General features: G+C 43.3%; 1 protein-coding gene across 5 annotated transcripts in view; it reads left to right on the forward strand.

The window, feature by feature from the left end:
* LOC124792313 (inositol-trisphosphate 3-kinase homolog) overlaps nucleotides 1-15,760 on the forward strand; it is a 501,596-nt gene that overhangs the window by 468,770 nt on the left and 17,066 nt on the right. The gene's annotated exons all lie outside the window — the stretch shown is intronic.

The following is a 15,760-nucleotide window of genomic DNA, read 5'->3' on the forward strand; positions in this document are numbered from 1 at the left end:
TGTGTGTGTGTGTGTGTGTGTGTGTGTGTGTGTGTGTGTGTGTGTCGTCTTTAGCGTAAGTTAGTTTAAGTTAGATTAAGTAGTGTGTCGGCCTAGGGACCGATGACCTCATCAGTTCGGTCCCATAGGAACTTACCACAAATTTCAAATTTCACTAGTCCGGATTGCATTAAGTCATATGCAGGTAAAGCTCTAACTAGGAGATCAATTTAAACAGAACTCAGTCTGACAGTGCCTCATTCCTGCCCCTCCACTCTCCACTACATCTTTCCTGCTGGTCTGTCGCTCTGTGTTTTGCAGAAGGAATGTGTGTTTGAGCTTCCTTCCTCCCCTTCAGCCTTTCTTTAGCCACACTTTCCTTCTACATTGTGCTTCACTGCCATTTACTTTTTTATGTAATTATTTTATACACTGGACGAATGTAAAATAATCACTGCCTTTCTTCACTTGTAAGATGCAACAGTTTGTTTTATTGACTAAACCGAAATATTATCTGTCTTTCTATTAATGATAAAATAAATTTACTTGCTTGAATTTAAAATTTCTTCGTTAGACGTAAAGTATTTCCACGATCTTGTGTTCATAATTTTTATTAATGTAAGTAATTTTACTATTCTACATTAACATTTCTTCTTTGAATAACACTATGAGATCATCGGGCCTCCTCTGCCATCCAGTGATTAACAGTATGTATACTAAAGTACCTACAACTTAATTTGCATAACATGCAAAATACTGAATTATACGTCTTAGAGGCGGTTTTTATTACTGTGTAAAGTAAAATTTTGTCGCTCGGTTCTTACTGAAAGAGGTAATGCATGTATTCTTGAGCTAAGTACTACTGATACCATGTTATTAGGCAGTCTAGCTAGCACTCCGTCTTCAGGCCACAAGTGGCCCATCAGGATCATCCGACCGCCTTGTCATCTTGAGTTGAGGATGCGGATAGGAGGGGCATGTGGTCAGCACACCGCGGCCGTTTTGATGGTTTTCTTTGACCGGAGCCGCTACTATTCGGTCGAGTAGCTCCTCGTTTGGCATCACGAGGCTGAGTGCACCCCGAAAAAATGGCAACAGCGCATGGCGGCTGTATGGTCACCCATCCAAGTGCCGGCCACGCCCGACAGCTCTCAACTTCGGTGATCTCACGGGAACCGGTGTATCCACTGGGGCAAGGCCGTTGACCGTTATTAGGCAGTGGCTGAGCGATTCTCGGCTGTTTCCTCTCTCGCTAGAGTCGTAGTCCAGCCGAGCTGGGAGAGGCTGCGCGCCGGCGAGGAAAGCCGCTCAGTGGCGCGTGGGAGCAGCGCGCCTCCTGTGACGTCAATGGCGGCGGGAAAGCGCGTTCCAGCGCCCGGCGACGCTCCCCTTCTGGGGACCCACCACCACCACTTTCCAGCCGAGCAAGCACCTGAAGACGAAAACGAACTTCGGAAACGGTTCTTCGCTGTCTTGTTTACGTGTTAAGGTCCGAATCGGAGAGCTGAAACACTTGTGCGGAGTGAAGCTTCTGTGGGAGACATTTCTGCGGAGCGCGAGGTTCTTGCTGGGATGTGCGGCTTTTCGCAGGTGGTTGTGGTGACAGATTGATCTGTAGCTTAGCCAGAGATCTAGATTATGTTGGTAGGTGATTGTTTAGCTGTGAATTAGCGAGGACTACGAAATCTAGGATACATTGGAATGTGATAGTTTATTTGAAAGTTGACAAAGGCAACGAATGTGAAGGAAAGAAACAACTGAAGTGTCCTGGGCTCCGCAGAAATGTTAACATTCCATATCCGGCCGCGCGGGGTAGCGTCGCGGTCTAGGGCGTCTTTCAGCAGTTTGGTCCCTTAAGACCTTACCACAAATTTTCAATTTTTTTTCTATATCCGCACAAGTGGCGCTCCGCGCAACGGTCACAAATTACTGAATCGGTTATGTTAGCCCGATCAGCTATCGACGTTTCAGTTGTCCACATCTACTGCTATGCAAGTCACTGTGAAGTGCATGGCAGAGGCTACTTCCCGTCGCACCAGTTTATAGTTCGTCTTCCCCTTCAATTCGCGTGAGGAGCATGGGAAGAATGATTGCTTAAGCCGCATCCCCTAATGAATTATTATAATCTTGCATTCACGATACATACTGAAGCAGTCCGTAGAGGGTTGTAGTATATTCCTACATTCCTAACTTAAAGCTAGCTCTTGAAACTTTGAAAGAAGGCTTTCGCAGGTTACTTTGCGGCATTGCAGGTTTTTCAGAATCTCTTTGACAGTCTCTCAGGGGTCGAAGAAACGTGCGACCATTCGTGCTGTCGTCCTTTGTATACGTTCACTATCCTATATCATACGGGTCGCACAAACTTGAGCAGTATTCTAGGATGGACGGCACGAATGTTTCGTGAGCATTTTCTTAATATCTTGCTGATGAACTGATTTCGACCACCTGCTTTACTTAGAGCTGATCATTACATTTCATAACCTTACACAAATTGTTGTAACCAGTACCGTACGTGTATGGACAATGACGTAATCATACCCACCTACTCTACCGATTTAGGCAGGAGACTCCATATTTTCCACTTTTCTCCAGCCTCCAGATTGTACTATTATTTTTCCCATTTTTTAAAATAATTATTGTCGAACCTAATACATTTGTTTTGAACACCCGCCATTTCAGTTTTGCTAAATGGTCAGAAGTCTTGTGGTCATTAATCATATACGTATTCCCGCGCATTTTGTTGAGTGTCTACTCGTGTTGTGCTCTGGTTGGGTTTGTTTGTTTGTTGTCATTATGCTTAAGCGCAGTCGCTTATTATTCAACGTTTTTATAGTCGGTCTAAATCTTTAGAATGAATGTTTGAGAGTGTAATTTTGTTACCGGAATCCCGAAAAGACTTTATTTTTGTATAAGCGGTCATTTCGCAACCACCATAATCGTAATATTCGTAGTATTAAGAAGTTGAAATGAGATGATTAAAACTTATGGTCGAAGTGTTATGACGGAAATAAATAGGTTAACTGTTTTCTGTGCACCACGCACCAGTACGCTATAGGTAAGTGGTTGCCTTTTCCTTATATTACGAATCAACATTTTGCGATAGTCTCAGTGAAGTCATTTTCGTTTTTATAGATGTTGTATTGTTTTGTGACGTGATAGGGAAAGACACATCAGTTGTCTCGAGATTATAGTGAAACTGAGCCGCGGCTTTTTGTCATTTGCACCTCCAGATTTTTAAAACTGAATCTCTCGATTTTTGAAAGTTGGAATCTGTGCGTAACGATGATGTGCTTTTGTGTCCACCGCGCAACACACAAAAATTGGTTTCTAATCGGCAACAACTTTATTTGTATGAGTTGACTGATTCCAGTTGACTCATTGATTTTGTAGGCCTAGGATACTACTGGTTTGCTTTTTATGGAGTACATAATTTTACATCTTTGTACAGTGAAAGCAAGGCCTCTTTGAGATCTTTATCTTATCGAGATCGGACGAAATATTTTTTAAGCTTTCTCCATGCGATATTTCAACACAGATAATTGCATCAAGTGCGAAAAATCTCAAATTATAAATCCTAGTCATTGAAATAAAAAATTGTCAATTTTTAGCACAAATTGCCCATGGAAATCAGCTGTTCTGATGGCCGTTTCTCTTCAGTTAAATATTTCTGTTTGTCCTACGCTGCAGTTACTCCGTCAAGTTCAGCCGACAATTATAAAAACTAGTTTCAACCTGATAAAATGGCTGAGTGTTTGCAATGGAGTGAAAATTGATTCTGAAAGAGGAAATCCAGCAGCTAGGACCTCATTTCCAAAATCGATATTGCAGTGTTTAGACGACGTGTCCGAAGCGGCATTGGGAAATGGGTTTACAAAAACCGAGTTTGGACTCCTCTTGTAAATGTAGCATCTGAAACGTAATGTTATCGAGTGTGCCACTCCATTGTGTTACGACCTTGCCTTACCCATTATGTAACGGTTGTCGGATGGCCTCCGGTTATTTGAATATACGGTTACACAGGAATTTAACGAGTATACTTCAAGTGCATGTTACGACAACTTTAACGTACTAGGCGTCAAATGTGAGACAGACCTGGATCAAATTCAGTCATTAGACTGACGACTATTGACCTCGTGCAGCAGTCTACTTGAATATGTCTTTTAGGACCTTCTGCACAATACTGTCCTACGCAAATGCTGAGCTAATTCCGCATCTCCGACTCAGAAGCACATTCCATGAAAATATGAACAGTTGCACAGCAAGGCTATTTCACAGATAGATGGCGTACGCGATTTTTCTATTTGGGTAATTGCCGACAAGAAAAGCACCCAGCTACGGATTAGCTCTGCTACAGCTGTCAAACTTACTTAAACCACTGAAATTGGGTCTAATGATCTTTCCGGAACCTGTGATCATTTCACGAAATAAAATTTCTGTTGTAGACTAAAACAAATAAAAAAAAGGCTAATTTGCTGGTCGCTGTATGAACCAATAGTGTCGGCAGTATGTGAATTTTCTGCATTGAAAATGGAGCTATAATGCCCTAAAACTGGCATAAAAATAAACAAATTTAGTAGCTGCGTGGTGAAAAGCGACTTTTTCTCTTCCACAGTGTGTTCTTAGATAGTGAAAAGTCGTGTGTTTTTCGCCATTTCCCTTTTCAAATAAATGCACTTCTTCAGCTTTTTCCCTATACATAGGTTACATCGATTTCTGTAAATGAGAATTAATAAAATATGTAACAGTTATTTAATAATGTAACACTGTTTGCAAACATAAGTGTTTCAAATCGCTCTAAAAAAAATACCGAAATTATCATCGAATTGAATGACCTTCTTTCCCACATTTCTTCTCTCGTATTTATAATGTTACAGCTCTTTTTTAAAAAAATTCGGTACTATCTATTTTTGATGAGATTGGCGCGTTAACTGGCAGAAGTTTCTCGTTAACAGAGCCTGCCACACGCGAGCTAAAACTGAGAAAGAGGAGAATTAGAGGTTAAGTAAAGTACTAACGATTAGGAGGCCGGAAGAAGTTTAGAGTCCCGTTCCTCCGGGTCATGAGGCCAGTTTTCTTGGTCCTAGTAATAGGGAACTATTGGCAAGAACCGGGGAAAGAAGTACAGTAGAAGAAGAATGGGTAGCTTTGAGAGATGAAATAGTGAAGGCAGCAGAGGATCAAGTAGGTAAAAAGACGAGGGCTAGTAGAAATCCTTGCGTAACAGAAGATATATTGAATTTAATTGATGAAAGGAGAAAATATAAAAATGCAGCAAATGAAGCAGACAAAAGGAATACAAACGCCTCAAAAATGAGATCGAAGGGAGTGCAAAATGCCTAAACAGGGATTTCTAGAATTTAAGGATGTAGAGGCATATATCACTAAGGGTAAGACAGATACTGCCTACAGGAAAATTAGAGAGACCTTTGGAGAAAAGAGAACCACTTGCATGAATATCAAGAGCTCAGATGGAAACCCAGTTCTAAGCAAAGAAGGTAAAGCAGAAAGGTGGAAGGCGTATATTGAGGGTCTATACAAGGGCGATGCACTTGAGGACAACATTATGGAAATGGAAGAGGAAGTAGATGCAGATGAAATGGGAGATATGATACTGCGAGAAGAATTTGACAGAGCACTGAAAGACCTAAGTCGAAACAAGGCCCCGGGAGTAGACAACATTCCGTTGGAACTACTGACGGCCTTGGGAGAGCCAGTCCTGACAAAACTCTACCATCTGGTAAGCAAGATGTATGAGACAGGCGAAATACCCTCAGACTTAAAGAAAAATATAATAATTCCAATCCCAAAGAAAGCAGGTGTCGACAGATGCGAAAATTACCGAACTATTAGTTTAATAAGTCACAGCTGCAAAATACCAACACGAATTCTTTACTGACGAATGGAAAACTCTTAGAAGCCAACCTCGGGGATGATCAATTTGGATTCCGTAGAAATGTTGGAACACGTGAGGCAATACTGACTTTTACAAGATAGATTAAGGAAAGGCAAACCTACGTTTCTAGCATTTGTAGACTTAGAGAAAGCTTTTGACAATGTTGACTGGAATACTCTCAAATTCTGAAGGTGGCAGGGGTGAAATACAGGGAGCGAAAGGCTATTTACAGTTTGTATAGAGTGAGACAGGGTTGTTGCCTATCGCCGATGTTATTCAATCTGTATATTGAGTAAGCAGTAAAGGAAACAATGGAAAAAAATCGGAGTGAGAATTAAAATCCATGGAGAGGAAATAAAAACTTCGAGGTTTTTCGATGACATTGTAATTCTGTCAGAGACAGCAAAGTACCTAGAAGAGCAGTTAAACGGAATGGACAGTGTCTTGAAAGGAGGGTTTAAGGTGAATATGAGCAAAAGCAAAACGAGGACAGTGAAATGTAGTCGAATTAAATCGGGTGGTGCTGAGGGAATTAGATTAGGAAATGACACACTTAAAGTAGTAGATGAGTTTCGCTGTTTGGGGAACAAAATAACTGATGATGGTCGAAGTAGACAGGATATGAAATGTAAACTGGCAATGGCAGGGAAAGCGTTTCTGAAGAAGAGAAATTTGTTAACGTCGTATATAGATTGAAGTGTCAGGGAGTCTTTTCTGAAAGTATTTGTATGGAGTGTAGCCATGTATGGAAGTGAAACATGGACAGTAAATAGTATAGAGAAGAAGAGACTAGAAGCTTTCTAATTGTGATGTTGAAAATTAGATGGGTAGATCACATAAGCAATGAGGAGGTACTGAATAGAATTGGGAGAAGAGGAGCTTGTGGAACAACTTGACTAGAAGAAGGGATCGGTTGCTAGGACATGTTCTGAGGCTTCAAGGGATCACTAATTCAGTATTGGAAGGCAGCGTGGAGGATAAAAATCGTAGAGGGAGACCGAGAGATGAATGCACTAAGCAGATTCAGAAGGATGTAGGTTGCAGTAGATACTGGGAGATGAAGTTTGCACAGGATAGAGTAGCATAGAGAGCTGCATGTTACCAGTCTCTGGACTGAAGACAACAACAACAACAACAACAACAACACCCATATCATTATCAGTGCGTTAAATACCGAGGAGGAATTGACGTCTGGCCTCTTTAGTAGTGGAATCGTATCAAACAGCGAATCGCGACACTGCCCCGTCCAGAGAGGGTTGACCTTCTGCCTCTGGCAGAACTGCTAGTGTGCCCCCTGCTCCCTTCTCCCATATTCTTTACGGCAGCTACTGTTTTAGTATGATGTACAATAAAGAACATTTTATTTGATCATGGTAAATTGTTAATAATGCATAAGGTATTAATTAGAAATAAAAGACAAGGGGTCAGAATTTAAGAGTTGAGAAAGTATTCCTTTTGAGGAATTGTTTTCATTTTAATTTTACGTAGCGGTTCCTTGCTTTGAGCGAAGTGAACTTAGTTATTACGTCATTTAAGTCAAGTTGAGCAAATGTGTAGGACTCAACCGACAGTGCAGCTAAATTTGACTGTCACCTTTCATCGATGCTCGACCTTAAGTATTTTTTTTCTCGTCTCTGGTTGTTTAAAACTGCTTTCACAATATACTACAGTCACTTCCACTGTCATAAATATTCTGAAAGCTATTTCATTGTTTGGATAAGCATATCTTATCCTTTACTTTGAAAAGCCGCTCACAATACCCTAATGGCATGCCGAGTGAACAATACTAGTCGTCAGCTTTTTCACATGGAACTATAAAGTAAATATTTTGGCAACTAGCTCCGCTGTATCTATATCTCTGCTATGTTTTGCAGCAATATCGTGTGCACATTTTTCAAGATGAGCTACAGATCTTTTTCCTACTGGAAATTAGCCTTATGAAATTGGGTTATATATGTGAGATCAATTTACACATTGAATTATTATTCCCTCAGATATTTCGAAGCGGTCTAGCTCAAACCGTCTCGGTCCTCTTCTCAGCCGACGCAAAACGGCAAAACTCGAAATCTTCGGTCAAAGAACATATTTGCTTCAGTAGCCGCTCACCGATGACGACAACAATGCCGAAAAACATGATTTTGAGAAATACGTGTTCAAACTTCGATAAGTATTTATCATATAAAAAAGGGAGAAATCTTAAAACTTACGGGATATCATCGATGCCTGGTCGATAATAACTATCGCCCCGGCTAGTGGATGGCCTCTTTCTGCTACTTTGACCTGATAAACCTTCATTTTCGTCCTCAGAGCCCTTTTCGTCGCTGAGCGCATCGCCGATGGCGTCTCTATTTTCACAGAATTGGCGCATTTTATCGCCGATTTTGATTTGAATGGCACTAGTCACGTGCATTAATGCGGTATGGCCTACATTTAATTTTCATACGGCCAAATTTGAAGTAATGTTGACAATTTCGCTTCGGCTGGATTGTATATTTGGAGCGTATCTCCAAATAAACTTGCGGTCACACTTTGAGTAAAACTGCCCAAACAACGCTCCAGCAAAATCAAGTTTGCTCAAATCGACTATAAATAGGGGTGATGGCATCGGTTATAACGTGTGGCAATTTGTTTAGTGTTGTGCACCCTCGGCTTCAAACCCTCACAGTATCGTTAGTTTTTGAAGTTCGCGCATAATATTTTGGGGAATAGTTCTTCAATACATATATATAGTCTAATTCCGTAATAAAAAAAATCGAGTTGTTTCGACCGTCACTGTCGTTTTCCCTTAACAACGATCAGTACTTTGGGATTGGAGGCCAACTTATCCCATCCTTACCACAGTTAGTGCATTGGTGGCTCGTAACATACTAATTTATGTAGGTTACTAATTAATAATAAGATCGCTACATATACGGCAGTAGGTGCCGCCTCAGAACGTCAGAATTGGCTGTTGAGCAAAAAGGTTTGACGATCACGGAGTTAAACCTTCGCGCGGGGGATGAGCGGTGAGGGGAAGGCAGCGCCGAGTCCTTCCCTCAGTACTGGCGCAGTTGCCCGTGTTTTATGCTTGTGCGAAGGTAGAACTGACACACTCGAAAGTATTGGCAACGCTCGAAGACAAATGAATATCTTTAAACTAACGCCGACATTTTCCGCCAGTGGCAGCACCAATAAAAAAGTCAATTTGTCGTGACCAAACTTGTGCGTATTCCTCTCGGTTAATTCTTAAACCCTCTTCTTCTTAGTCCCCCCACCTTTCTCTCTCTCTCTCTCTCTCTCTCTGGTTAATTTCCGCGCCCTTGTCTGGAGCCTATCTCGTCACCCCTTCTGTTCGGCCCTGGCGCCGTCCTCCCGAGAGCTGTGCGTTGTCGCGCCCTGTCTGGTACAGCTGGTGGTCGGCGAGGCCAGCTTATCGTTATGGCTGCGGCACCGGCGCAGCAGCGGCGCGAGCGCGCAGCCCTCCTGTACGCGCTTCCGGCGGCTGCCTTATCGGCGCGGAGGCCGGACGAGTGTCTTGCGGCGCGCCATCGACATTTCCGGCGACCACGTACCCTAGCTGGCAGTGCGGCGGTGATTCAAAACGTTTCGTCAGCACCCTTTGACGCACGCTGGCCGGGAAGCCGCGTGCGTTCCTCGAAACTTTCGTACAGCCGTCAGCGACAAAGCTGCGTAAGCTTCTGGCTGCCCGTTAAGTGTGTGCTAACTGCCACGCATGAACTGCTGTTCGCGACACCTCACTATCACCCCAAGCCTAATTAGTTTCCTTCCACTTGTGTCTAACTTGTTGGGAGAATCTGTAATCGCATGCGAATGTCAGGCGAGCCGCCTTAGGTACGGGAGAGGGGGTACATGAACCTCCACTTTCTAACTTAATGCAATATAGCTTGTTACACTCCTGCACACTAAGCTGTCAGTTTTCTGTTGTTTTACACTACTGGCCATTAAAACTGCTACACCAAGAAGAAATGCAGATGATAATCGGGTATTCATTGGGCAAATATATTATACTAGAACTGACGTAAGATTACATTTTCACGCAATTTGGGTGCATAGATCCTGAGAAATCAGTACCCAGAACAACCACCTCTGGCCGTAATAACGGCCTTGATACACCTGGGCATTGAGTCAAACAGAACTGGGATGGCTTGTACAGGTACAGCTGCCCATGCAGCTTCAACACGATACCACAGTTCATAAACAGTAGTGACTGGCGTATTGTGACGAGCCAGTTGCTCGGCCACCATTGACCAGACGTTTTCAATTGGTGAGAGATCTGGAGAACGTGCTGGCCAGGGCAGCAGTCGAACATTTTCTGTATCCAGAAAGGCCCGTACAGGACCTGCAACATGCGGTCGTGCATTATCCTGCTGAAATGTAGGGTTTCACAGGGATCGATTGAAGGTAGAGCCACGGGTCGTAACACATCTGAAATGTAACGTCCACTGTTCAAAGTGCCGTCAATGCGAACAAGAGGTGACCGAGACGTGTAACCAAAGGCATCCCATACCATCACGCGGGGTGATACGCCAGTATGGCGATGACGAATACACGCTTCCAATACGCGTTCACCGTGATGTCGCCAAAAACGGATGCGACCATCATGATGCTGTAAACAGAACCCGGATTCATCCGAAAAAATGACGTTTTGCCATTCGTGCACCCAGGTTCGTCGTCGAGTACACCATCGCAGGCGCTCCTGTCTGTGGTGCAGCGTCAAGGGTAACCGCAGCCATGGTCTCCGAGCTGATAGTCCATGCTGCTGCAAACGTCGTCGAACCGTTCGTGCAGATGGTTGTCGTCTTGCAAACGTCCCCATCTGTTGACTCAGCGATCGACACGTGGCTGCACGATCCGTTACAGCCATGCGGATAAGAATGCCTGTCATCTCGACTGCTAGTGATACGAGGCCGTTGGGGTCCAGCACGGCGTTCCGTATTACCCTCCTGAACCCACTGATTCCATATTCTGCCAACAGTCATTGGATCTCGACCAACGCGAGCAGCAATGTCGCGATACGATAAACCACAATCGCGATAGGCTACAATCCGACCTTTATCAAAGTCGGAAACGTGATGGTACGCATTTCTCCTCCTTACACGAGGCATCACAACAACGTTTCACCAGGCAACGCCGGTCAACTGCTGTTTGTGTATGAGAAATCGGTTGGAAAATTTTCTCATGTCAGCACGTTGTAGGTGTCGCCACCGGCGCCGACCTTGTGTGAATGCTCTGAAAAGCTAATCATTTACATATCACAGCATCTTCCTGTCGGGTAAATTTCGCGTCTGTAGCACGTCATCTTCGTGGTGTAGCAATTTTAATGGCCAGTAGTGTGAAAAGCGCGGCTTTGCGCCACTCTTATTACCAACCTTGTGTCCATTATAATCCGTATTAACCGAAGTTCAAGGATCTGGATGATGCCCATTGAAGGTTGGCATTTAAATGTCGAAAACAATTGTAGCTTAGAAACTTCGATTTAATATGCTGCGGGCTTCAATAAAATCATCGTCCGCCAAAATAACATAAATGAGAATATAGTGTGGAACACTAGGAGTAGCTAACAACCCAACATGAATTGCAATTAATTTACCCAGGTTTCTAGTGCGATCACAGGTCAATCCTAGTGTTTTAATGTGTCAGTTGTCACTTGTTACACGTGTGGTAATGTTTGTTGATGGGAGAAATGCCGAGTTACACGTTACACTGTAGGTCTCCCTGTATCTGGCTGGGTAAGTCACTTCATAGGTCGGAGGAAGGCAGCGACATAATACCTCCAACAGGACCGTGCCTAGTAAAGCACTGCGGAGTTCAAAACAATCTTCAGGTTGACGACTGATTTACTTATCACTTTCATAAGCGGGAGAGCGATCCTGTCTGTCAGCTAAGTAACTCTCTCATATACATATAAGTGTTGCTTAGCTGACAGACAGGAAGCGTCACGTGACCTATTCCTCTCGCATAACATCGAGGGAGCCGCCGAACTTAATGCCTCCACTTAACGCAGAGACTGGACGGCCAGCACATCCTCTCTCCCTGAGATTTGGTTACTACCATTAGCAACCTCATTTCTTAGAGCGCGCTTAGGGAAAGATACTGTCGAAAATCTCTACCCTAAATCTTTCTTTAGCAGTCAGCGGCATGAAAGGTTGACTGGCGCAATCCTGATGAATATCGATTGGATGAGGCAGCTTCTGAACATAACCAAGCCCATAGTAGCATTTGTTTATTGTTTTAGTTCTTTCTTTGCTTTTGTACGTCTGTTACGGTGCGCGGGCATTACAGTACAGAAGAGTATACAGGGTGAAGAAAAATTCACGCACTCGGACTTCGCAGCGCAATTCCTAATATATTGGCAGTATAAAAATCTCTCGCAAAGTTTCATCTTGCGCATATTTCGGGCAGTAAATGGACGTTAAAGATCGGCAATCTGGCAACACTGTAATCTTGTGTACGGTAACTACCTCTGTCAGGATAGAACAGTAGTGCTGTGCATGTAAATGTAAATGTGTGTGAATTCCTAAGAGACCAAACTGCTGTGATCCTATCGATTAATACTGTTATTCTTGTTATCCGTTAGGGCCTCACATCACCAGTATGGCTAGAAACGTTCTTTGCAAATAATTTCGAAGGGACCATTGGGGGAGAGTACCCAGAAAACAGGTTTGGAATCTAGTTGATGCAGCGGCGCGAGACAATTCGCGTCCACGACGTACAAAAGGCTTCTTGAAAAGCTGACCAATGAAAACGTCAGTTTCTGTGTTTATAGTACGTAATTGCAAATGTTTTGTAGAAGACCCACTGTAATCGTTGAATGACGATTAAGAAGCCAGATACCGTACCACGCAGACTACTTTCAGCAAATAAAAACAAACATGCCTCAAACCAGAATCGAACTCTCGACCTCCTGCATGCCTACCCAAAACACTGTTCATTGCACCAACTGCACAGCACTGCTCTGTCTGCCGACAGAAGTAGTTACCGTACATGTGATTACAGTGTTACCACATTGCCAATCTTTAACGTCCATTTGCTGGCCGAAATACGCACAGGACGGAATTTTGTGCGAGACATTTTTGTATTGTCAGTATGTGAGGAATGGCGCTGCGAAGTCAGAGTGCGCGAATTTTTCTCCATCCTGTGTGTGTGTGTGTGTGTGTGTGTGTGTGTGTGTGTGTGTGTGTGTGTGTGTGTGTGTGTTTTAGGGAAAGTAAGAGTCTTGTATTCTAAGAAGAAGTGGGCTATTTTCTGTAGGATAGGCCAAAATATGACAAGAAATGTTGGTAATTTTTCAAAACAGTCGTCTCTTCGGCCGGTAATATCTTGGAAGCAAAAAACGACAAACGCGATTTGTTGAAATATGATAGACTGATTCAGTACCATCAGAGGGAAGAGAGAAGAGAAGGGGGGAGGGGGCAAGTAGAGAAATTAAATCAGCCAATTAAGAACGGGATGGACTAGTTTTTATGACACTGTATGCATTAGTGTGAGAGCTGCTGGAACGAAATTACAAACTATGTAGAAAACGGAGATAAACGTACGGACAAGGGTACTGAATATATAATGAACGAGGTTTTTGTCTGTCGCAGGAACAGACACTTGACTGGCACGAAGAGCTTAAAGTGGAAGGTGTTCGTCGGGTATTAGATATCCACGTACATTCCCCCATTTGTGTACTTATTACATTACATAGGAGCCATTCAGACACTCCTTGTGCGACCTAAACAGAAATTGAAATGTGCTGCAATTGAAATTACAAATTACTAGCGTCTGACTCGTCTAAGTTCATTAATAGAAGCTAACCGGATGTCATATACATTGCGGGTACGTGAACACCTGCACGCCGTGAAGCGGTAACCTGTACTGCCAATTTCAAGCACAGGCAATCAAATGCGATGAAATTTAGTGCGGCTTTTCGTGGAACTGCAAGCGTACGTGACTCAACCAAAACGTTCCCTGACGTCCGTCTCTTCATTGGAACTGGTGGCGCAGAAATCGCGGCGCCGGGAACGGTACTCGTCAGCTTGCGTCCTCTCGTCTCGCTAGCTTCTTTGTGCCGCTCTCACGGAGCTGGCTAGGCAGTCTCCTATTGTGCCCGTGGCTTCTGAATCAGGTTGCCTACAGACTTGGAGAATGAACACGCACTTTCACAACTGGCAGTGTTTTATTTTCCCATATCGAAAGTTGTGTTATTGTAACTGTAGTTGGGTGCTTCATGGGATAAAACAAAGACGCAATTTCTCTTTCCGTTAACACACTAGCAGAGAAGTCGTATCCAAGAGGTGGAAGAAAATTTTCTTGTCAGAATGTAGACAGGTAGTAATAAGTTAAGGATGTGTTCATGATAACTATATTATGTACCTATATTTAATTATAAACATCGCTTGAGTTTAGTTTTGTAACGTTTTGTTAATGATACTAATAATAATCGTGTCAGCGAGTCGGAATCATACAAATAAAAAATACACGTTACATTTGAGGAAAGGAAAGACGGCAGATATCAGGAGTTTAAAGGAACTACATATTTTCACCCAGAATCTAGCCACAGCGTTTCCACTGGGCTATGCAGATATGACAAAGATCAAGGCACACGGCATAAAAGAAAGGCATACTGAAGTTCAACATGGTGCGAAGAGCAAAGGCGGTGACGATTAAAGCAGTGGCTCGTGTACTACGGGCGCATAGTCCTTCATGCCTTGTACCTTGCTCTGGACATACTTGCATAGCCCCGTGGAGTGGCTGTGGCCAGTTTTTGAGCCGAAACTGTGTCGATAGTATGTGCAATTAAGGCTTCTTGAGCGTCGCAAGTATCTATCAAACCAACACGATTGGTAGGATATCGTATGACTTCGCTATCATTTTCGTTCGTATGGCACCTTGTTCTGGGCACACATTCGAAAACGGCATTTTAAGTCCGAAACTACTCTGTCGTTACGAACTTTTTTGACAAAGCGTAAGTGGAAAAATGTCACCTTCATTCAACAAATTTGACTGTGGGAAGGAAGATGTGATACAAAGTGACACCAGTGGCGCAGGAGGGCTTTTATGTTGTTTGACACCACTGTTTCAATATTGCTATTTAAGCTGTTAGAAATAACTTTAAGATACCTGAAGATTATCCGAAGATCGAAACATGTTGTTAATAAAGAATTGTTTATCGGCAGCTGTTTTAACGGTTGGAATATGACGTTCTTCAAATACTTCCGAGCTTTAGTTCACCACTTGTACAAAATTTTGTGTTAAAATTGGAACTTTGTCAATAATCAGAGTGTATCATACAGTCCTACATCCAACATACCCGGATAGCCGTGCGTGTTACAGCGCCGCTTCCGAGATAGGGAGGAGCGCCGGCCCAGATCGAATCCGCCCGGCGATTAAGAACGAGGGTTGATGTGCCGGCCAGCCAGGACATGGTTTTTAGGCAGTTTCGCTCATTCCACTAGGTGAATACTGGGCTGTTTCTCAAGTCCCGCTTCAGTTACACGATTCGAAAACATTTAGAAAACTTTCGCTCAATTTCACATGACGCATGCAATTAGGGTACGCATATTCCGTTCTTAAATTAAACACGCCGAGTACATAAATAAGCATGCGAACCCTGCGCCGATGCGGGACAAAGGCGCAAGGAAAAGATCAGACTTTTCCACAACTACGTACATACTCTGCAAGGCGCTATACGGTGCATGACATGGGGTATCTTGCACTACTGCTAGTCTTTTCCTTTTCTGGTCAACTTGCAAATGGAGCGAGGGGAAAAACGACTTTCTGTATGCCTCCGTATCAGCCCAGATTTCAATTATTCAATTACATTGTCATTGCGGTCCTTTCGCAAATGTACATTGGTGGCGGTAGAATCATTGTGCAGTCCGTCGCAGATGCCTGTTACACAAA

This window comes from Schistocerca piceifrons, chromosome 1, assembly GCF_021461385.2.
Source record: "Schistocerca piceifrons isolate TAMUIC-IGC-003096 chromosome 1, iqSchPice1.1, whole genome shotgun sequence".
Taxonomy (NCBI): domain Eukaryota; kingdom Metazoa; phylum Arthropoda; class Insecta; order Orthoptera; family Acrididae; genus Schistocerca; species Schistocerca piceifrons.